Source organism: Lontra canadensis, unplaced genomic scaffold (genome assembly GCF_010015895.1).
Source record: "Lontra canadensis isolate GAN:19392208 unplaced genomic scaffold, GSC_riverotter_1.0 scaffold176, whole genome shotgun sequence".
Taxonomy (NCBI): Eukaryota; Metazoa; Chordata; class Mammalia; order Carnivora; family Mustelidae; genus Lontra; species Lontra canadensis.
Window position 1 is genome coordinate 849,072 of NW_022631170.1, and position 23,847 is coordinate 872,918.

At 39.3% G+C, this 23,847-nt stretch overlaps 1 pseudogene; it reads right to left on the reverse strand.

Moving 5' to 3' along the window:
• Positions 1-6,460: 6,460 nt before the first annotated feature.
• LOC116860527 lies at positions 6,461-7,374 on the reverse strand (annotated as a pseudogene).
• Positions 7,375-23,847: the final 16,473 nt, after the last annotated feature.

Here is a 23,847-nt window from a genome sequence, read left to right on the forward strand (position 1 = left end):
AACATTTCTTTTTGTTATAAATCAGGCTGAACAATTTTTTGAAAAAGATTTATTTATTTGAGAGAGAGTGTGGAGAGGGAGAGGGAGAGAATCTTCAAGCTAACTCCCCACTGAGTGCGGAGCCGGAGGTGGGGCTCAATCTCAGGACCCAAGAGATCTTGACCCAAGTGGAAACTAAGAGTCAATAATCAACTGAACCATCTAGACAACCCAGGTTGAACAATTTTTAATATGTCTAAGAATCTGTGTTTAGATCCAGAAAGTTGACCTTGTCACCATAATCAGCAATAAGCATGGTTATCTGAAAAAAAAAAAAAATCAAAGCTAGTCTTAATTTAGGAGCATAGGCCCGTAATGTGACAAAGAGGGTTACTACTATTTAAACATATATATTTTTTATTATTATTATGTTCAGTTAGCCAACATACAGTACAGCATTAGTTTTTGATGTGGTGTTCAATGATTCATTAGTTGTGTATAACACCCAGTGCTCATCACAATATGTGTTGTGATGAGCCTCTTTAATACCCATCACCTGGTTACCCCATCCACCCAACTCCCTCCCTTATGCAACTCTCAGTTTGTTTCCTGGAGTCCAGAGTCTCTTATAGTTTGTCTCCCTCTCTGAGTTCTTTCCACTTAGTTTTCCCTCCCTTCCCCTGTGGTTTTCTGTGCTATTCCTTATGTTCCACATATGAGTGAAACCATATTACCATCTCTGCTTGACTTATTTGGCTTAGCATAAGACCCTCCAGTTCCATCCGTGTCAATGCAAATGGTAGATATTCATCCTTTCTGATGACTGAGTAACATGCCATTGTGCATATGAACCACATCTTTATCCATTTATCTGTTGAAGGGCATCTTGACTCCTTCCACCATTTGGCTATTGTGGGCATTGCTGCTATGAACATTGGGGTATAGGTGCCCCTTCTTTTCACTACATCTGTATCTTTGGAGTAAATGCCTGGTGGTGCAATTGTGTGTTGTAGGGTAGTTCTAATTTTAACATCTTGAGGAACTCTCATACTGTTTTTCAGAGTGGCTGTACCGGCTTGCATTCCACCAACAGTGTAAGAGGGTTCCCTTTTCTCCACATCCTCTCCAACATTTGTTGTTTCTTGTCTTGTTAATTTTTGCCATTCTAACTGGTGTAAGGTAGTATCTCAATGTGGTTTTGATTTGTATTTCCCTGATGGCTAGTGATGATGAACATTTTTTCATGTGTCTGTTAGCCATTTGTATGTCACCTTTGGAGAAGTGTCTGTTCATGTCTTCTGCCCATTTATTGACTAGATTATTTGTTTTTTGGGTGTTGAGTTTGAGAAGTTCTTTATAGATCTTGGATACCAGCCCTTTATCTGAAATGTCATTTGCAAATATCTTCTCTCATTCTGTGGGTTGCCTCTTAGTTTTGTTGACCATTTCCTTGGCTGTGCAGAAGCATTTTATCTTGATGAAGTCCCAAGAGTTCATTTTTGCTTTCGTTTCCCTTGCCTTCAGAGACATGTCTTGAAAGAAGTTGCTGTGGCCAATGTCAAAGAGGTTACTGCCTAAGTTCTCCAATAGAATTTTGATGGATTCCTATCTCACGTTGAGGTCTTTCATCCATTTTGAATCTATCTTTGTGTATAGAATGGTGCATATTTTCTATTAGCACTTTGATCACTTTATTTGAAGAAAAAAATCCACTTTCAATCTTTTATTTTTTCTAAAAATGTATATATTTTTGAAAATAAGCCTTGAGTAATTTCTTTCTTCCAATTGCACTTTATGCCATAAGAATGTTTCAGATAACAATCTGTGGAATGAGTTGTTTTGAGGTTTTTTGGCTATAAAGTTGCTAGGGTTAAGCCTTTAATCAGCAAGAGTAGAAGGCTAGATTCAGTGAGTCTGTAGGTTTTGATTAACAAGCATACCTGTGAAGGAGAATTATAGTCAAAAGACTGGTGAATCGACATTCGATATTACTTGTTGCATGACAAATGTCTCAGTTAGGAATGTGTTCTACTCCTGTAGAAAAAAAAAAACAATTTACTTTGGCTCACAAAAATAGGGACTTATTTTTCCTTTATAACAGTAGTTTGGAGGTTTTGACTTGTACCTTCCTTTTTTTTTTTTACATAGAAAATGTAACAATATTTGTCTGGAATTATTTAATTTCATTTGACATGATTGATCTCAAATTTTTAAGTATCCTATTTTTGCTAATTTGAGTTCTAACAAAATAAAAATATAGTAGATAAAATAATCATCATATTTGTCATGTAATGTTTTGAAGGAAAACCTATGGAGGCATTTCCTTTACCATTAAAATTTGGGTAAAATACATTTGTATTTGAAAATCACACCTTAATCTAAAAGAATACACACAGAGGCAATTATATTAGAGATTTAGAAAAATAAAACCAAAATATTGAATCAAAATCCATCTTATAAATTTGAAATTGAGTTCACCAACCAGTTAAAATAAGCTTAATCAAGCTTGACATTTCATTTTCTTATTGTCTGTCATATTTTCCCCCCAAATTAAATCAACAGATGACATTAGTAGCTTCTCATTTTCTAAAAACTCAAGTAAAGCTAGTCATAGGTCAAACTATTCTTTTCAGTCATTCATTGACTTGCACTTTTCTAATTTGCTTAATCTTTCCCATATGCTGGTTGCCTCACAGTCTGACCTGTCTACTATAGTTCTAGATATCACATTCCCTTTCAAAGCAGAAAAAAGGATCCAGGAAGGTAAGGTGACAACCATATATTTGTGTATATGAATATGAATATAAATATATGCTCTTTATTAGGAAAATGCAAACTTTCCCCCAACCCAGCAGATTTTCCCTCACATCTCACTGGCTGGAAATGTGTTGTATGGGTAGCAGAGGTCTCAGTGTCTTGTACTACATCTCCTCAGCTATTTGATTTCATGCATCTGTGGTGAACAGTGCTGTGTGTGTTACTAGTGAGTGGTTTCCTATAGTATTTCTGTGCTTCTTTCCCTCAGGAATGTCTCTGAAGCCTGAGGATGACCTTGGGTGACCTCCATGCAATGGGGCAGAAGGATTGAATAACAGTCTTGTCCTTCAGGGACTGAGACCGAGTTCTAGTTTCCAGGGTGTAAGCCAGCTAAGTTATTTGCCCTTTCCTTACTTCTGTTTTTCTATATCTCACGCTTCCTGCTCTCTGTTGCTTGGGATAACTCCCACCCAAAAGGTTAGAAAATTGCACAGTGTGGGCAAACCGTTCCCATTGGACTGATGTCACTTCAGACACCAGTCAAAAGTCCAGGGGTCCCTAGGGCCACCCCCATTTGTAGCTGGTTACAAATGTGGGGGCTTTTTCACAGTCACTCTCAGGCTTGGCAATTCATTAGAATGACACACTGAACTCTGGTGATTTGGACTGAATGTTTGTGTCCCTCCAAATCCTTCTGTCGAAATCCTAATCTTCAATGTGATGGTATCAGTTGGTGAAGGTTTTGGAGGAGGCACATCTCGAGGGTGTAGCCTGATGAGTGGGATTCATGCTTTTATAGAAGAGACCCCAGAGAGCTCTCTAGATCTTTTTCTACATTGAGGACACAGCAGAGGTTGGCAGTCTGCCATCCAGAAGGCAGTTCTCACCAGGCCCTGACCATGTTGACACCCTGATCTCAGACTTCTAACTTCCAGAACCAAATTTCTGTTTTTTAGAAGCCACTCAGTCTATGGTAATTTGTAATAGAGTCCAAACTGGCTAACACATCAGGAAAGAACTATACATATAATTTTAGTTTTACTATAATAAAAAGATATAAATTAAAAGTAGCCAAAGGAAGAAATGCATAGGGCAAAGTTTGTGAGGCTCCAAACACAAAAATTCCATCATCCTCAGAGGACCGTCCTGAGCATCAACATGTAGCAACACTGCTACATGGAGTACTGCTGACCTGGGAGACTCACCTTTAATATCCAGATTCTTTACGGTTCTGGGTATGACATATTTCTCATGTCGCTGATCTCTCATTCTCAACTTTAGCCCCCAAGTCTCTCTGAAAGTTAGAACTAATGAGATGTGTCTCAAAGCTTCTATCATAAATCACAACGTTAGGTTGTTCAGTGGCCAAATTCTCCAGGCAAACAAAGACACTCCTGTCGGGAATGATATTCCAGGGGCTTACAGATCACCCCAGTAGCTGAAGACATAGACCAGACTGCTCTTTAGGTTATGGTTAATTCTTCACACCTCCTGCATATGTTATCTTTACACAAGTATCTATCCCAGGAAAACAAACTAAGACACATGCCATCCTAGCTACAAAGAAAGTTGAGAAGTGTGATTTCTTCTTACCTGACTGCATCATCTTCCACACAAAACAGGAGTAAAAGGAGAATGGACAACCAGCTACATTTTGCAGCAGGATGGTGAGTAGACAATTTGTCTTTCAGCTTCTGTAGGTATTCTTTTCTTTGTGTAATTCTTGTTCCAAATTTTTGTGTGTGATGCTATATTTTCTTCCATCTCGGTCTAGACTAATATTTTCTGTAAAGTTAGTCATCTTGCTAATCATCGACGTCAAATTTTGGTTGACTAATTGAGCTTCTATCATAATGTTTTAGAGACAGTTGCCAGACCTGAAACACCCTTTAAATCATGGGCTGTTGATGATTAATGAAACAATAAGGTGTAGATGGCGATGGATGAAACAATGTATGATTATGCATCAGGCCATTACTACTCTATATGGAGAAAGGGAAGTTTTTCTTTTCGATAATTGCTAACAATCCCTTACCATTCCCTGTCACAACCCAGATCAACCATTTCTTCCTTCATATAAATTTCACAGATTTCATTGCTTGTGTCCATTTGTCACAGAACTTATTTCCTTTTGGGATTTCTTTCACCTTGGTATTGAATGCAGAGTACTGCGTGACTCTCCATTTTGCACCCTATTTCCAATTTGGCCATTTAGACTTCCCAAAATGTACCAAGTTTTTGTTTCATCATCTTTCCCCTCCAGTTTTACTGAGGTATACATGGCAAAGTTTATGTATATTTGAGATGTACATCTTGATATTTTGATGTAAGTATTCATTGTGAAATGATCACCACAATCAAACTCATTGACATATCCATCACTTTATATGATTACAATTTTCCTTCTTCTGCCTCCTTAGTAAATTTCTAATATACAATATAGTATTTTAATAATAGATACCATATTGTACATTAGTCTCTGATTTTGCAGGGTCTCAGGGCACCCTTTGTCTACTTTGCTAATGACTCTCTAGCAACTGATCCTGATCCTGGTCTCTGAAGGTACTTGGACCTTCCCTTTATAGAAGGTCTCCTCCTTTACAAAGGTGGATTCTTTGCTGGGAAGACTCTGGTCATCCCACATCGACTCCACGTTAATTTTTTCTCTTCTTTCAGGATGGATGCAAGATACCATATTTGAAAAATATTTCTTCTTCTCTTGTTGTTTTCTGTTTCTTTCCGCTGTTACTTAACAATACATTTTCTGACAGATCATTAGTCTGTCTGGTGTTATTTTCATGTGAAACTTGTTTTTTCATGTAACTAGCATGTCCTCTTTAGATTCATGTGGTGGTTTCCATCATTTGTCCTCAATCTACTTACTTAAGCACTTCTGGTAACAGCTTATCTTCCTGATTCAAAGGGCTCTTGGACTCCCTTCAACTTCTCATTGAATTCCTATGGTTTAAAGTTATTTGTCTAGATTAAAATGATTGATGCCCTTTCATAAGTGAATTGTTTAGGTTTTTGGATCAATCTACATTCTAGTTTTTCTATCTTAAGTAGGGAGAGATATAGAAAATATTTCTGGAAGTTTCCTTACCTTATGCAAGAAAGAGATGGATTTGGAATGAAGAGGGTAACTAATGACAAACATAAGTCATAATCACATAAGAAATAAGTGTTTTCAAGTACTAGAGAATGTAACTAATATGGGACTATTAAGTAGGAAGTATAGCCAGAGTCATAAGGGACTTTACAAAACAGTGCATTTATTTTACATTCATGCTTATACAATAATTGGAACAGAACATATGAAAAGTTTCTTTGTAAATAATTTAGGGAAGTCATTTAAGTGAAAGGAAAATAATGAACTTCAATTTTAATATTGCTTATATACAAAACTGAGGTTTTCTAGTCTTTAAGAACACATCTGAAATATATTTGAAGCAACTAAATACTTTATGAAGTCTGTACATACTTTTTAATATTTTAAATAATCTCAATAAAATATGGGCAGTATGAGACACATTTCTTAAACTCTATTCAGGAGAAAATTAGTTCCATGAGATGTTACCATATTTCTTGCATTCTTAAGAACTTACCTATAGAAAAGCATTGGCTTAAGACGTGAATGTGTTCCCAACTTTAGAAACATTACACAATGGTCAAATATCCCTACTTGATGCTCTGATGGGCAGAATTTTAAAAACTTCGGTCCAGCCTAGAAGAACTTTTTCTTCATCATTTTTAGAGCTTCTTTTACCTCCTTATTTCTCAGGCTATATAGACCAGGGGTTTCAAAATGGGTATCACAATGCCATAAAAGAGAGGCCACTTTCATATTCTCCTAGGAATTGTTAGCCTGAGGCTGTAAGTACATGTATGATAGGGTTGTTCAGGAACTAATTACTGCTATCATGTGGGAGGCACATGTGGTGAAGGCTTTTTTCTTTCCTGCAGCTGAAGACATCTTCAGGATGGCAGCCATGATATATGTGCAGGAAAAGATGACAACCAACACAGTGAACATCACGTTAAATCCCACAAAGACAAGGAGTACAATGTTGATGTCAATGTTAGAGCATGAAAGAGTGAGAATTGGGGGGACATCAAAGAAAAAGTGATTGATGGTATTGGATTTGCAGAAGTACAGTGAAAATGTAAAACCTGTATGCACAGAAGCATTTATTGAACCCACGACATATGAAACAGCTACCAATTGGGGGCAGACTCTTTGGGACATGATTGTGAGATAGTGAAGTGGGTTACAGAAGGCTACATAATGGTCCACTGCCATAGCAGCCAGGACGTAACAGTCACTGGGTGCAAATGTTCCATAAACTAATAATTGCATTACACAGCCCTCAAATGATATAGACTTATTTTCTAATACGAAGTTTTGCAGTGTCTTGGAAATGATAGCAGAGGAATAACAAATATCAACAAAGGCCAAATGTTGTAGGAAAAAGTACATCGATGTCTGAAATCTGGAATCTGTTTTGATGAGTAGGATCATTCCATGGTGGTCACACAGATGACCAGAAATACAATGAAGAGGATGTATCAAAACTCATGTAGGGCACCAAATCCCAGAAGAAAGAATTCAGTCACTTCAGTGCTATTTTCTTTTGTCATGGCTACTGAAGTCTAGAAAGACCAAGAAGAAAATGACCAAGAACAGAAAGAAAATCTTTGCAACTTCTTAAAAGAAGTTTCTTATATTTCAGCCACCTGTTTTTGAGTTCACTTCTTATGGCAAACACTCACAAAAAAAGATTTATTCTTTTCTATATTTCTACTACTTCCCTGATAAATAATCACCACATAAAAAGGGATATGTGAGCCATGGATTCATTTTCAAAAACGAAGATCTCATAGAAGATCCACTTCTAATATGTGTGATTCTAAGAAACATAGATTAACACATGCTTCCACTATGTTAAACAGGTATCCATATTTGCTGGCAACAATATTCAAATATGATTTTGCACCTTTTCTTTACTTGCAGGTTTTTCTCAGCCATTTATCCATCTAATTCTGGTTAAGCTCCTGAAATTAGTAGCATGAATTAGAGAAATTTTCTGAGATCTGGTCATGGTTTACACATGTTTGACTTCAGAATGTCTTTCTACAAGTATCCTTAGCATACAACTCCCATCTTTACATGCCAGACAGTCCTCTCATTTTATATATGTACACCCATGCATATACATGCACATATATAGAAGGAAGGACAACAGAATCACTCATGTTTTAATGCCAAAAATGGTTCTCTTGGATCTAATCATCACGAAGCAACTTGAAAAAAATCTGGATGATAGGAAATTCTACAAATTAACTGGCTTAGACACTTCAAAAATATCAATTTCATAAAAAGCAGACAAATATAATACAAAGCAGGAGACTGTTCTAGATTTAATAAGAGTGGAAAGACATTACAATTAAATTCAATACATAATCCTTAACTGGCTCCTGGATCTGCAAATACATCTGCTAAAGATATTGCAGGGAAAGTGGGGAAATTAGAATAGTGAATATATATAATGTAATTTCATCAATATCAAATTTCTTTGGTGGGAACAGGTGGCTATAATAGAGATTTTCTTTGTTTGCAAAAGGTACATGCCAGATATCGCTCATCTGTCCATTTGTCTGTGTAGAGATAAAGCGAAAGGGAAAGAAAAAGAATTGGTTAATGTAGGTGAAGTGTATCCCAGTGCTCACTGCACCATCATTTTAACTATTATGAAGGTTTTACATCTATATGTTAGAAGTTAATGAAAAACACGGATAAAACACTGTCATAGAAAAACAAATGGAGAGAGTTTACCACCAAACGTTGTGCACTAAATATATTTGTAAGGACTGTTGCTCAGAAGAGAGTTATATGATCCTTAAAAAAGTTTCAGAAACAAGAAGAAATGGGGAGCTTAGAAATTGGTAAACAGGTCAAAAAATAAGAGTAAATAAAGGTAGCATAAAATATTAATAATATTTTCCATTGAGAAGTAGTCAAGAAACTGAAAAATCAGCTGATACTGATAGATTAGAGGGTTCATTAGATGTAAGCTCTAAAATTCTTATACCCTTTTTAAAAAAAAGATTTAATTTATTTATTTGACAGAGAGAGAGATAGATCACAAGCAGGCAGAGAGGCAGACAGAGAGAGAGGGGGAAGCAGGCTCCCCACTGATCAGAGAGCCGGATGAGGGGCTCCATCCCAGGGCTCCATGACCCTGAGATCATGACCTGAGCCGAAGACAGAGACAACCTACTGAGCCACCCAGGTGCCCTAGGCCTACATTTCTTTACCCAAATTTTAAAATCATAATGCTGAGGAAAGCGCTTCTTGATGAATTACAGTAAGGTATAATACTGGTGCTTCTATGGTATTGGTGATATTTTATATTCATAGATATCTGGTGATTACATGTGTGTGTTGTATAGTCTGTATGTCTTGTTTTAATTATTAAGTATGTCTTGTATATGTTTTACACACCCTAAGTTGCCTTTCAAGTACAGTTTATAGGAATACTAAACTAACTCAGCAAGTCAAATGCTGCCAGTTTTTTTTTTTTTAATTAAAGCCACACCTCCTTTACAAGACATTAGAGAAATAAGAGTATTACCATTTTAAGGGTTAAAAGAGGTCAGTTCAGTCCAAAGGAAAAATCCAACATCTCAGGTGTTGAAAACAATGGTCAGAGATTTTGGATCTAAATTGGTAAGCAAATTACATCCAGTCCTCAAGTTAAATTTTTATGTTGGTTCTCTGTGACAGAAGTTAAAGGTAATAGTGTTCAAAGGAGATACGAACCATATGCTGTTTGACCTTAGTTTAGCAAACTAATCTCATTTTATCACAGGATATAGAAAACTTCCCTGAAATAAGTGGCTTTACAATTGGTTCTAGAACTGTATTTGGGATTGTATAAGAAAGAGAGCTGTATGGCCAGGGAAAGCAGCTCCAAACAGAGGAAGTATTTGAATACAAATGCATGGTGATGTTGGCCCACAAGCTAAAGGAAAGATGCAATAGGGAGTCCATTATATACAAATAAGAAGTGTTGCTCTAATTAGGAATAATTTCTATATTAAATTACTATAAACCAGGTGGTGGGTATTAGAGAGGGCATGGATTGCATGGAGCACTGGGTGCGGTGTAAAAACAATGAATACTGTTATGCTGAAAAGAAATAAAAAATTAAAAAAAATTACTATGGAATTTTTCTGTACAACTTTCAAAGATATTCTCCCTCCCAATATTATTGACATAAAATTGAATATAATATTGTATACGTTTAAGATGTGATTGTGAGGATTTGATACACATGTATATTGCAAAATGTTAGTTAACATATCCCTCACCTCACATTATTATCATGTTGTTGTTATGGTGAGAATATTTAAAATCTACTCTTGCCACAACTCTCACAATACAGTATTGTTAACTAGAATCACCACACTGTACATCAGATCCCTGGAACTTATTCCTTTTCTAACTGAAAATTTGTTCCCTTTGACCAACATGTCCCCATTTCCTCCATCCTCTGGCCCCCAGCAACTACTGCTCTACTTGAAGATATTCTTAAATAAAGTAAAGTTGTATGTAGATCCAACTTCTTCCATTCCCACAGTGTTAGCTGGTAACCAAGATGAACTATTTTAGCTTCAAAACTTTTACCGTGCATTGACAGTATTCAAGTGTTTTAGGAACTGGATGTTGAAAATGCTCCCAACTCACTCCATCAGTACATCTTGCGACTCTGTTTCAACTTTTGATCTTCCGGAGTCTGCAAAGAACCAGAGATAAAATTCCTGGTATATTCCTCTGATTTCTAGGCTTGGATTTTCCTTTGGGATACTGCACCAAGTGTCTGCTTAGAAAAACACTTGCTACAAGATGATATTTTTGCTTTTGCTACAATGGCGCAGGGCAGTTTTTTTGAGGGCTGTCGGATTAAGATCTATTCCCGTCAGAATCTCAAACACTGGGGGGCTGAGTTGAGGGCATAGTGTTGAACTTCTCAGCTGAGACCATTAAAATTTTATTTTTTCAAGTTTCTATCCTTTAGGGAATTTGCATCTTGTTTACTCCTATGAGTTTGGGGACCATCTGTTCCAACCTGAGGCTGATCTTGGTTTTGGAAATCCGCTTTTGCCTGCTGGATCTTTCTACTCTAAACTTCAGTTTCTCTGTCTATAAAATACGAAGATGTGGTTCCCTCAGAGCCACATCTGTGTTGTGTTGGAAGAGCAAGTAAGGGAATGCATATGCATATATCTTGAACAACAAAGGACTTTGCCATGAGAGGGGATATCAGGATTATCATTGCTAGAAGACTTTTCCTAATCAAAGTGCCCCTTCTTCTCATTGCAGTGCCTGTTATCATTGTCATTTACCTTGTTGACTCTCTGGGATGTTGCACAGACAGTCAAGATCCTCATTGGAAGCTCTGTCTGCAACCTCAGTGAAGACATTCACATGCCCTTCTAACTTGATTATCTCCATGCCTCATTTCATTAGTCCCGTGGCATCATTAAAAGAAAGTTCACAGGTGTTATCCTATAGTTCTAGAGCATCACTTCAGAGAGCTCTTTAGGACACTTCTCCGAGTGCAAGTGCCTAATGAGTGATTCTGCAGAGTTGAAATTCTTCTCTTCCAGAGATAGATGTCCCGGCAGGAACTGTGACTGAAGAGCAATAGGTTGTTCTAAATTCCTGCTTTTTTGCCTCTTCTTCTCATATTTGGTGTCCAGTGGTTATCATGCCATATTGAGTCTGTCTCTCCAAACCATAAGAGACTCTTAATCTCACAAAACAAACTGAGGGTTGCTGGGGTGTGGGGAGGTGGATAGGGAGAGGGTGGATGGGTTATGGACACTGGAGAGGGTATGTGCTATGGTGAGTTCTGTGAAATGTGTAAACCTAATGGTTCGCAGACTTGTACCCCTGGGGCAAATAATACATTATATGTTAATAAAAATACTTAAAAAAAAGAGGTTGTCTCTCTTGGTCTTCTTCCTAGGAAAATGGATGAGGTGATAGGTCTGGCTGGCATAGGGATTTAAAGCATGAACTCTCAGAGTCAATTGGCCTGGGTCCAAATCCTGACTTTCTCCCTAACTGGGTGAACATGAGCAAATTACTAAACCTCTTGGAGACCTCGGACTTCAGGTTTCATGGATTTAAGGATGGAATCATGCATTCAGTAATTTAATCCATGTTTCTTGAAGTGCTCAATAAATTTGAATCTGTTGCCTGGTTACCTACTAAGTAACAGACCTTGTTCTAGTCGTCCTTTGATTGAACAAATGCTGACTGTGCTGGAAGGATAATCCATGGAATAAACACCTGAATGGGTGTGAATGAAAGAGGCATAATCTCTGGTGGGGAAATCTGCCCCTTCTACTTTATGGTGGTGACTACTGAGAGCACCAAACCAACACTGGTAATAGTAATAATACGTATTTAATGTTTGCCATTAGGAAACATTGGGCTCAAAGATTTTACACGCATTATCTTGCTGAGTCTGTGCACAACCTTATGGCATAAGCACTGTTATTATCTGCATTTTACAGATAAAGGAACTGCCTCTTAGAGATGTGAAGTGAGTCAGCCATGACCGCAGGGGTAGTACAATATGCATATGGAATTCAAATAAGTCACTTGGAATCCAGAATTTAAGATCTCAGTCACCAGGTCTGAGCCAGAACCAAAGTTGAAAAAGAACCTAAATGGCAAAATCCTGTCTTTTTGAGGAAAAACATAAATTCAGTGATTTTATGTGAAATGTGCAATGTCAATACAATAGATATTATTACACTTGCCATATTGGAGGCCTTGGGCTAGGCACCGGGGTCACATAGGAAATAAGAAAATATGGATATGACTTTCATGGAAGTTGCATCCTAGTGTGTGTGCAGAGCAGAGTAAGCACAGAGAAACCCATTAAAAGGCAAGACAATTTCCAACATGGGTAAATGCTTTAAGGAAAATAAAATGCTGGATAATCCATGGAATAAATACATGAATGGGTGTGGAGTGATGGTGTCTGATAAGAGGTCCCATCTTGGTATGGAGAGGCGTCCTTATAGAGATGGCACAGGGAAAACCAAAACCACCTGTGGGAAAGTAGAGTGCACAATCCTTAAAGTGGGAACTGGAATGAACCTGGTCTGTTGGTGTGTTCCAAGGACAAGAAAGTGGGCTGGAGGGACTGAAGGGGACATGTTACACATGGGGTCAGAAACCTGGGCAAATGCCTTATGACACAGAGCCTTCAGGAGTTTGAATGTTATCCTGGTGTGATAAGGAGTCATCATAGTAGAGTTTCATTGTGGGAGAAGTGACATTAGACATATTGCTTTGGACAGATTATTCCTACTGATGATTAGACTTAGATAAGAGCAAGAATGGAAGTTGGAAGATCTTTGATGAGGCTCATGCCGTCTTTCTTTTGAAAGATAACAGGGGCTTGAATTAGAATAGTATAAGGGATACGGAGACAATGATATTTAGTTGCATTGTTTTGAAGAAGTAGTTTACAGGAAAATTGCTTTTGGTTTGAATTTAGGAAGTGAAAGAGAGAGAAATCCAAGTTGGGCTCCTAGATGCTTGTTCTGATCAACTGTGTGAATGATGGGGCCATTTAACTGGGAAGGAGAAGACAGAAGAAGTAGGTCAAAATAAAGTACAGATAAAGCAGATAAGACATTGCCACAAAACAAAACCTCAGTATAACTGACACATAAAATTGAGTTAAAAAAACTTGGTAAGGGGCTTGGTCAAAACTGAAAATGGTGAAAAGCTGATAGCAATCAAGAGGAGTCCAAGGAGATAAAGGCTGGATTCCTTCCACCTCATTATAGAACTTCTCACAGAGTAAATGATCCCTGGAACACTCCTTAGGGGCAGAGGCAAGGGGTCATCCAGCAGTTTGGTGCAAAAGCAAACAGAATCCAAACAACCAGGGCTCCCCTACCTGCTGATCCTTGAGTTGTTTAAACTAAGGAAGGCCAGTTAGAGTCCATCACGTTGAGGTCAGCTGAGTCCTTCCTAGCCTCCTGTAGACATGAGCAGGCACCCCACAATGAGTCTAGCAGCTTTGAGAGAAGAGTAGCTCTTGGGATTAAGATCTATTCCCATAAGAATCTTAAGCACTGGGGGCTGAGTTGAGTGCAAAGCATTGAACTTCTCAGCTGACACCATTAAAAATTTTTCCCCCAAATTTCTATCCTTTAGGGAATTTACATCTTGTTTGCTCCTATGAGTTTGAGGACCATCTCCAAATATCTTCCTTTCTGACAGTCTAGCTTGTTATTAAGGCAGCATAAGTAAGGCACATTGATACTTGTCACTCGAAACACTTACCTGTTTCTCACAGCTCCATCCGGCTCCATGTACAAAGAGTGTGAGGCTCACCTGGATGGAGACATGGCTCTGATTCATTTTGGTCACCTTCTTTGTGTCAGCTGGTAGTAGGCTTTGGCCCTCAATTCCACAAATACCTTTGTATAGGGGCATTTCCTAGGCTTAAAATATCATCATGATCACTTAAGATGTTCTATGAACAGGGAAAGGTAAGATTTAGAATGATACCAGCTTTATTGGATTGAAAAATTTCCAAAATGATTGATGCCTCACGGTTCCTATATGGCTAAGGGATTTTGTTACAAAAGATGGAAGAGCTCAATTTATTCAATCATTTAACAGATATTCCCCGAGTACCTGATTTGATTCTGGTACTGTTCTGGGCACTGAGGGTCTCACAGTGAGCAAGAGATAAGTTTTGGACTCTTGATAAGTTCTTGCTTGTCAGGAAGTTTACATTCTGGTAGGTGAAAGATATGAAATACTATTGAAAATTATTAATAAAAATTTTGAGGGCATGTGAGGACCTACAGGTACATGATAATCCCTCTGGGTATGAAAATTACTAGAATATCAGAGCCAAATGAGAATTTAGCTACTTTCCTGTCTCCCTCCCTAGCTTAATTTAGCATGCAAGAAATCCAAGGCAGAGAGGTCAGAGCACAGTAGGCATTGTTGCCAGTGCAGTGGGAATGTGTTCTTCGTCCAGTGCCTAACAGTACTTGGCTACGGAGATAGGCATCCTGGGTTCAAGTTCTGCCTCCACTACCTATCACCTGTGTGGCCGTGGGCAAGTTACTTAACTTCTCTGTGCTTCTGTTTCCTCTCCTATAAAATGAGGATAATAGCATCAATATTTTGGTGAGGATATTTGTAAGTGACTGACACAGAGTAAGTGCTAAGTACATGTTAGCTGGTATTAGAATAATTAATATTGCCTGAGCTTCCCAATAATCTACAGCAAAGTGCCTGTGGGGGAGGACAGTGGGGACTGCTTTCCTTCCAGCTCAGCCACAGGAGCAGCACGTTCAGGGCCAGGTAGCTGGGGCTGGTGGGGATGCCATTCTCTAGCAGGAGTCCTCCAAGTCTGCATATGTACTCTGGATAGAAAGATGAGCCCTCAAATGGGAAGGTAAGATTCCTAGATGTGGGGAGGAGGGAGGCTGATTCTGCTGCCTAGATTCCATTTGTCTCCAGCTTTTCCAACCTCTTTTCCCTGTGGAGGCCCTCCTGTGAGGTCTTCTGGAGCCTGGTAGCCCCTTCCCACACTGCTGGCCCCCTAACACACCTGCCCCCTTCTCTGCAATCCCTGTATTCCCTTCTCCCTCCCACCTCCTCCCTTCCCCCAGGGGCCTTCCCCCCCCTCCCCCATGGCTGCACCCCCAGCCAGTTTCCCTCCCTGCTGTTGTCATCTATCCCAGCTTCTCCTTGCTCCCCCCTCCACATTACCTGCCTTGACTCCTCAACCTGTGTTGTGACAAAGGCAGCTCCTGCATAGATATCCAGTGACACCCCTGTAACCCCTCACTCCTGCTATTTTTGACAGCCCTGGACTGTCTTAATTTCATCCTTCTTTTTAATTTATATGACTCTTGGCTTCTTTATAAAATTGCCAACTCCTTGAGGGCAGAACAATGGCATGCCCGCATTCTATGTGCCTGCAGCCTGCATTAACCACAGCACAGGGTCTCCACAGTTACTTACTGGGTCCTCTGAAGCGGGCATCAGAATCCTTCTGCAAAAACTGCTGTCCTGGATAGTGCTGGTGGCTTGGCACCAGGAAATTGCATCCTCTGCAGGACCACTGGGAGATGTGGTGGATGGCTTGAGGTGGAGAAAAGGAGTCCCCCAAGAAGGACTATCTACTGAGCACCACCTCTGGGCCCACACCAGTAGACAAATAGGTCCAAATTACTGCTCTCAAGGAGCTAATGTCATTTTCCCATTCTCCTTCCACTTTATCAGTGACAAAGACACACTTAAATTCATTCACTCATTTAGGATGCACTCTTCCAGGTTTCTGTATTAAAACCTATATTCTAGTGAGATGAGGTGACCAACAAAGAAGACAATTTCAGATGACATACATGTTATAAAGGAAAGAAAACAGGTTAGTGGTTAGGGAATGATAAGCAATGGTGGTGGGGGAGGGCACATGGTTTCTGTGAATAAATTGGAGTAGCTAGGAGGTGGCCAGGATGATAAATATGTACCTCTAGTGCAAATACCAGGGAGATTCCAGGCAGGTAGGACATCAAGTTCAAGGTCGCTGCTGAGAGAGAGAGGAGGAGAGAAAGCAAGGAGAAAACTCAGGAGGCTAGTACCATGGCTCCTGAAAGGTGACCAGTGACAGGCCTGGTTCTGATACTGTAACATATGTTGTATTTTTAAAGCCCAAATACACTGGTCTTTTGTGAATAAAAGAGGTAATCCTAGGAAGGGGCAACTGGTTAATTAGTAGGTGTGTAACTTCTATTTTATTTTATTTTTTAATGATTTCGCTTATCTATTTGAGAGAGAGAGAGAGAGAGAGAGCGAGCAAAGGGTAGAGGGAGAAGGAGAAGCAGACTCCCCATTGAGCAGGACACCCAATGCGTGGCTCAATCCTATCACATGACCCTCGGATCATGACCTGAGCTGAACGCAGATCCTCAACAAACTGAGCCATCCAGGCGCCCCTAGAATGCGTAATTGTTAAGAGAACCTTAGTTTGGGGCTGTGGTCACTGCACCACTCTGGCTAGAAACTCCCCATTGGGCTTAGACAGCCTCACACTCTCTCTCTTTAGCTCTGCCTAGTCCTGACCCCAATAAATCACGTATCGTAACACTAATTCTTTTAATGTAAGTCAGTGTTTGCATTTACAGTGAGAAGGAGACCCAAACCGCTCTTGTGCCACCTTTTCCAGTTGTTTGAACAGAGTTCCAAGTTACAGGCTTTAATAATTCCAGCTACTTGTTTTTTGGGTCACATTGGATAGGCAGCACTGGTGCAAGTATGACAGTTGGATTCCGGGCAGCAGTTACCAGGAATGTTTTGAATGCTTGTCTGAAGCATAAAGATTATTGACTGTTTTCATTACCAGGTTGGGACATTTTGTGGATTTGATGGTTGTTCTTAATTGGGAGATTTTTTGTCGGTCACATGGAAATGGTGAAGGTCAATTCACCTGAAGCCTCGAGTTTAAACCTTATTTTGGGTAGAATATTTGTCTTTGGCAAATAAACTACTTCCTCAGCACATCGGAAAGGGCTTAAGAGGTATGAAAAATTACTACTCACCCACCGGCTCACCCACTTCCATTCTGGGACAAATGGAGGTGTGTGTCCTGGTAGAAGGAGTGGGCCATCAGGGAGAGGGAGTTGGTAGGACTTAGGGTAGAGGGGAGTGGCTATTTACCGACTGATACAGAAGTGTCTCAGTCTTTTAATAAATGATACACCTGCGGGGACTGTTTCCTGTTTCTTTCTGCAGGACTAGTAGTGAAATCCAGACATCTTCCTTGAAGTGGTGTAGACAAGAACTCTGGTGTAAACCAGAACTGATATTCTGGGACACCCTGATAATCTGTGACCTCAGTTCAGTTCAGCTCTCAGTTCAACTGTTTGGGGCCTGGAGCACAGAGTTTCCTGATGGGTTCTCCTACATGATGAGCGTCCTATACCATTCACCCTTGTGTTTCATATAAACATTGTAATTTTATGTCTATGCCATTATAGAAACATTTTTGGGTGGTATGCAAATATAAAATCCTTATCTGTGCTTTTTATGAAGGATGGCAAACTTGCAAACATTAGCCAAACATTCCTTTTAGAATATAGTGCAACATCTTTAGGGTACATTCTTCAAGCTGGATATTTTATGTTTTCTAGAGATGAACTGAACTCAACTTTGCAAATGGAAAAAATATCAATGAAATACAATGGGTTTTCCTCTCTGATGCCTTCTCTCAGTATTAGACTCATTTCCTAGCCTCTGACATTCCCTTATATTTCCTGCAAGGACTGAGCTAATTTTTTTTTTTTTTTTGTAAGCTGGTCCATATTTCTCCCCCCCGAACTTGACTGAAAGTATCCTTAAGATGCTCTGTCAAAGCACTTTTCCCCCTCTTCTCTCTTTTTCGGTGACCTCTCTGGGGAGTGTGTTTAAGTCGGTATCTTTTGCCCTTACTTCCCTTCCAGGTTTTGCAAGGGCATTTTCTCCAATTACCTGCTAGCCATCCCCATTCAGATTTTCTTTCAGTACCATAAGCTCAAGGTGTTTAAGAGCAACCCTTCCCTTTTGCTCCATCTTCTACTTTTTGCCCCTTGGTTAATGTCACCACCTACAATGTGAACTTTGGATTGTCTTTGGGCTTCCCTAATGTTTAATTACGTGCCATATTCCATGGTTTTGGTCTCTACAACATGTCTTATTTATTTCTTTCCATTTCATTATTTATCCCACCAGCCAAATTTAGGTTCTCATTATCTCTCACCCAGTTATTGAATTAGTCATCTTGCTGGTCTCCTCTCCTCCATGCCACTCATCTTTCAATCTTCTTTTTATGTGGTTCCAGAAGGGTCCTTCAAGATCCCAGTTCCAATTACACTGCTCTCTAGCTCAAAGCTTCCCTGTGGATCCATGTAGTGTACTAAACCAAGCATAGGTTTTCCAGCCTGGCATTGTAGATTTTTTTTCAATGTGGACTCAGTGTAACTTTCCAGGCTTATGTACCATAGCTCTAACTAACTAATTTATTAAGACACTTACTGAGCATCCATGCAAAGCCAAACAGTGGGCTGGATTGGTAATAAAATGATGAGTGACAGCTCCCATGGCATTTTCAGTGTGGTATATACAGACAGGGATAAGTTTTATCCGTGTGGTGAACAGGGCATTGGAGCTTATCAAGGGAGACTTAATCTGGTTAGTTAAGTCTAGGAAGATGTTCCAGAGAAAACAATGTTTGTACAAATAATAGAAAATTATGTTTGAATGCTGCTGAAAAGCCAAGGCAAAATAGACTTATGAAGAAATGAAGTTGAAATGAAAATGAAGAGAGAACTTGGCACACTATTCTATAATCTCACTGGGCTCCCATTCTATTCTTTGGGCAGTAGCTTGTTCCTGCTGTTAGGGCCAATTTCATGTTAAAACCTGTTTAACTATTAGGGCCTGCTTAGCCAGACCAACTCCATATTGCCTAGGTAGTCATATTGTTTACATCTATGGACTTCATTCTGGGAATAAATGCCCTAATAGTTCCTGGTATCGGTTCCGGGTATCGATTCCGGGAATAAACGCCTTAACAATAGAAGCCACGTACCTTGGGTCTGCGGCTATGCCCTATAAAACCAGGCTGTGAGATTGGGACGGGGTCACTCTCTTTGCAGGCAGCCCTGGCCGGTCAGTCTGACTTCTCATGCTTGGCATAGAATAAAGCTTCACATAACTTTCACTTTGTCTCAGTCTCATTCCCCTGGCTGGTCAGTCTAACTTCTAATGGTTGGCATAGAATAAGGCCTTGAATAACTTTCACTTTGTCTCAGTCTCGTTCCTTTGATAACGGACCCCAACATCTGCCTCAGGGCCCTTGTGCTTACTTCTGATTATCCTGCTTATCAGGATCTCAGGGCAGGCTCCTTCACATTCTTCTCACACTCAATTTCCCTTGACATCCTGTTTATCATTCTCTTACACAACACCCAGTTTATATTCGTACATAATCTTGCTTTTTCTTCCACTTACTTGTTTATTGACTGTCTTCTCCAGCAGAATGTGAACTCCAAGAGACCAGGATCCAGCCTTTCTTGTTCACATCACCTGCCCAATGCCTGACACACGGTAGGGGTTTAGTAACTGTTGCCAAATGAAAGAGGATGAGGAAGATAAATGTGGAAGTAAGTGAAAAACAGTGAAAGATACATGTATGTCCAATGTTTATTCTGTTTTGGCTTAATTTTCCAGAAAGTTAACAATGTTATTTTTCTCTTATAGCAAAATTCCCTTAAAATTCCTTATAAGATGAAGTTGCTCCACAATTTTCACCAATTCTTTATTGAAGAAGAGAAATATACTTTTGTGGTGTGCCTAATCTGGGCTTATTTTTAAAAGTAAGCTTCTTTAGATTTACTTTGGAGCACATACAAAAATCAGATGGATTAATGGACAGATAGGTGGATGGATAAGTATGAAATGAGATGAGTTTTCTAAAATGTTACTGTTCAATTTAGGTGATGGTTACTCAGATGTTCACTGTAAAATTCTCTCAACATTGATATCTGTTTGCGAACTTCCACAAATCATGCTAGGAGAGAAGTCCCTGAGTATATTCTTGCCATCAAAAGGGTTTAAATTCAATGCCCTATACCTTCTGCATCTTTAAGGTTGATGATTAGCATGGGAATAGAATAGTCAAGAGAGTCCTTTATAATATACTGATGAAATAACAAATGGTACACTTGTATTGGGTATGATTTCCAGCAATGACAGTTGTGCCTTCACATGGTTAACCAGAAGTCTGGATAAATAGACCCCCTGGCTCTCTTCTATCTCTCCAGCCTGAGATCTGGATGCTGGTCCCAGGGGATTTAAGATTAAGAGCCAGATGTGGAAGGTGACTCATGGGTGTTACTTGTTGCCACAAGAGAAATCATTTTCTCACTTGTGACTCATGAGCTTCTTATTTGGAGAAAGGTGTCCCTGTCATTATTAAAACAATTTAGTGTCTTTCTATCCTGTGGGTCTGTGTGACTCTATGGCCTCTCTTGCTTTTGGTAGGTCTCCGATGAGAGGAACCTCCTTATAACAAAATAACAATAATGAGCATGTGAATGGGTGTTCTCAGCTTATGAAACTATTACCTTACTCATTTGTCTCAACCATGCTATGATGCATGTAGACCAGGTAACAGTAGGAACTGCACCTATTTCACAGACTGAGGTATGAAGGGTATAAATGACCTGGCCAATTTATTGTAGGGTGTTAAGGAGGTGTAATTAGAATCTAGGTTCTATTATAGGGGACTTCGATTCCAGTCACCCTTACTTAATGCCCAACTGAAAAGGCATGCAGGTTCTTACTGCATCATTTTACCAAGAGGAATGAGGCTTTAGAGGAAATACGGTTTCAGGGAAGGCCACATGAAAATAGCCACAGGGAAGATGAATTTTCTTTGACTGAATTCATGTTAAATCACCACAAAACCTCAAATCCATTTCTTCATCCTGTTCCTATAGGTTAATGCAGTGCCTGTCATTTCTGAAAACTTAGATCTCAGCTTGACTACTCCCAAGTGATATTTCTCTGAGCAGGATACCCTTTTAGGACTGGTGAGTAGCTGTCAGTCAACAGGAATCCTTTCTGAGCTGGTGCTTTGCCTGTCATGCTGCTCCAGCCTTCCCTTCTCTGGGGTGCCTGTTCCTGCTGAGGTAAAAAGCTAACTACCTTGATGCTTATTCCATCAGCTCCTGGCAAGCTATTGGAGATATTCCAGAAATGCCAACTGTCCATATCTATTAATGTCACATTATTCTCCTTTGAATTTCTTGGCATGGAAATTAATGAGCGTTGACTATGGAGTCAGATATCCCTGAGTCTGAAACTGCTCCACCACTTCCTACCTGTGACATCAGGCAAGTTGTTTGGCCTACTTAAGCCCCAAGTTTTTCACCTATAAAATGAGATTAATTATAGGACTTGCCCCACAGTGCTATTATGAGAATTAAATGGAATAATGCCATGAAGGGTGTAGCTCACTACTTATTACTTGGTAGATGTTCTCCAGTTTTGATAAGAATTCTAATAATTCAGAATTGGATATAGAATTGCTTCTCATATATTTGACAAAATTTACCTTTTGATCTAATTAGGAAGGATTACATTCACGTACTTTTTTTTCTTCCCTCCCTCCTCTCTCCCTACCTCTCCTCCTTCCACTCATCTTTATTGTGTGTCTCTAAAATGTCAGGAAGTTCTGACTCTTATGGATATTGCAAGCATGGGTAGAAGAGAAAAAAATAAAGACATCACACAGAAGAATGTAAAATTTCACTTGTAGTGATGGCTACAGAGCATATAACAATAGGCATTGACTCTGTGGGGAGGTTGCCCTGAGATCAGCAGTCTAGTGGCACATAACCAGGTGAGAAGGGAGGGCAGGAGGGTGACAGAGATGTTCAGACACTGTGTTCAGGAGCAAAAACCCTGTGGCAGAGGGAAAGTGATGACTAGAAGAAACCATGGGGTCTGAAGCAGAGGGAGTAAAGACCAGAGTGGCATAAGGTGGGGCAGGGTGCATGGGGATGGCCAATGTAGGCAAAGTCTGTTGGAAGTCCTGGGGTTTGGTCTTTATTTCAAGAGCAATGAAAATCCACTGAAGAGTTTTAAGTAGGGCTGTGACTTAATTCTCAGGATTGATTGATTGATTTATATTTATTTCTTTTTCTTTTTTAAATTTAAATTGAATTAGCCAACAATATTACATCCTTAGGTTCAGATGTAGAGTTCAATAATTCATCAGTTGTGTATAATATCAAGTGCTCATCACATCATGTGCCCTCCATCATACCCATCACCCAGTTACCCCATCCCCTCTCTTAACCCCCCCCTCCAGTTACCCTCATTTGTTTCCTATAGTTAAGATTCTCTCATGGTTTTTCTCCCTCTCTGATGACTTCCCAATCAGTTTTCCAACCTTTTCCCTATCATCCTCTGCGCTCTTTCTTGTGTTCCACATATGAGTGAAGCCATATGATAATTGTCTTTCTCTGACTTGTTTTGCTCAGCATAATACCCTCCAGTTCTACCCACATCAAATTAAGTGTTAAATATTCATCCTTTCTGATGGCTGAGTAATATTCCATTTTATATATGAATTGCATCTTCCTTTTTATTTCTTTTTTAAATAATTATTTGACAGAGAGAATTTGACTTCTTTGTCAATTTGAATGTCTTTTGCTTCTTTTTGTTGTCTGATTGCTGAGACTAGGACTTCTAGCACTATGTTGAGCAACAGCGATGCAAATGGGCATCCCTGTCACGTTCCTGACCTTAGGGGAAAAAGCTCTCAATTTTTCCCAGTTGAGAATGATATTTGCTGTGGGCTTTTTCATATATATTTTTTTTCATATATGGCTTTTATGATATTGGGATATGTTCCCTCTATCCCTACACTGTGAAGAGTTTTAATCAAGAAAGTATGCTGTATTTTGTCAAATGGTTTCTCTGCATCAATTGAGGGGATCATATGGTTTTTGTTCTTTCTATTATTAATGTGATGAATCATGTTGATTAATTTGTGAATGTTGAACCAAACTTGCATCCCAGGAATACATCCCACTTTGTCATTGTGAATAATCTTTTCAATGTACTGTTGGATCCTATTGGCTAGTATCTTGGTGAGAATTTTTGCATCCATGTTCCTGAGAGATATTAATCTGCAATTTTCCTTTTTGTTGGAGTCTTTGTATGGCTTTGGAACAAGGTAATGTGGATTCATAGAACGAGTTTGGAAATCTTCCTTCCAGTTCTGTTTTTTGAAACAGCTTCAGAAGACAAGGTATTAGTTATTTAAATGTTTGGTAGAAATCTCCTGGGAAGCCATCAGGCCCTGGACTCTTGTTTCTTGGGAGATTTTTGATTACTGCTTCAATTTCTTTGCCCATTATGCATTTGTTCAGGTTTTCAATTTCTTCCTGTTTTTGTTTTGGTAGTTTATAAGTTTCTAGGAATGCATCCATTTCTTCCAGATT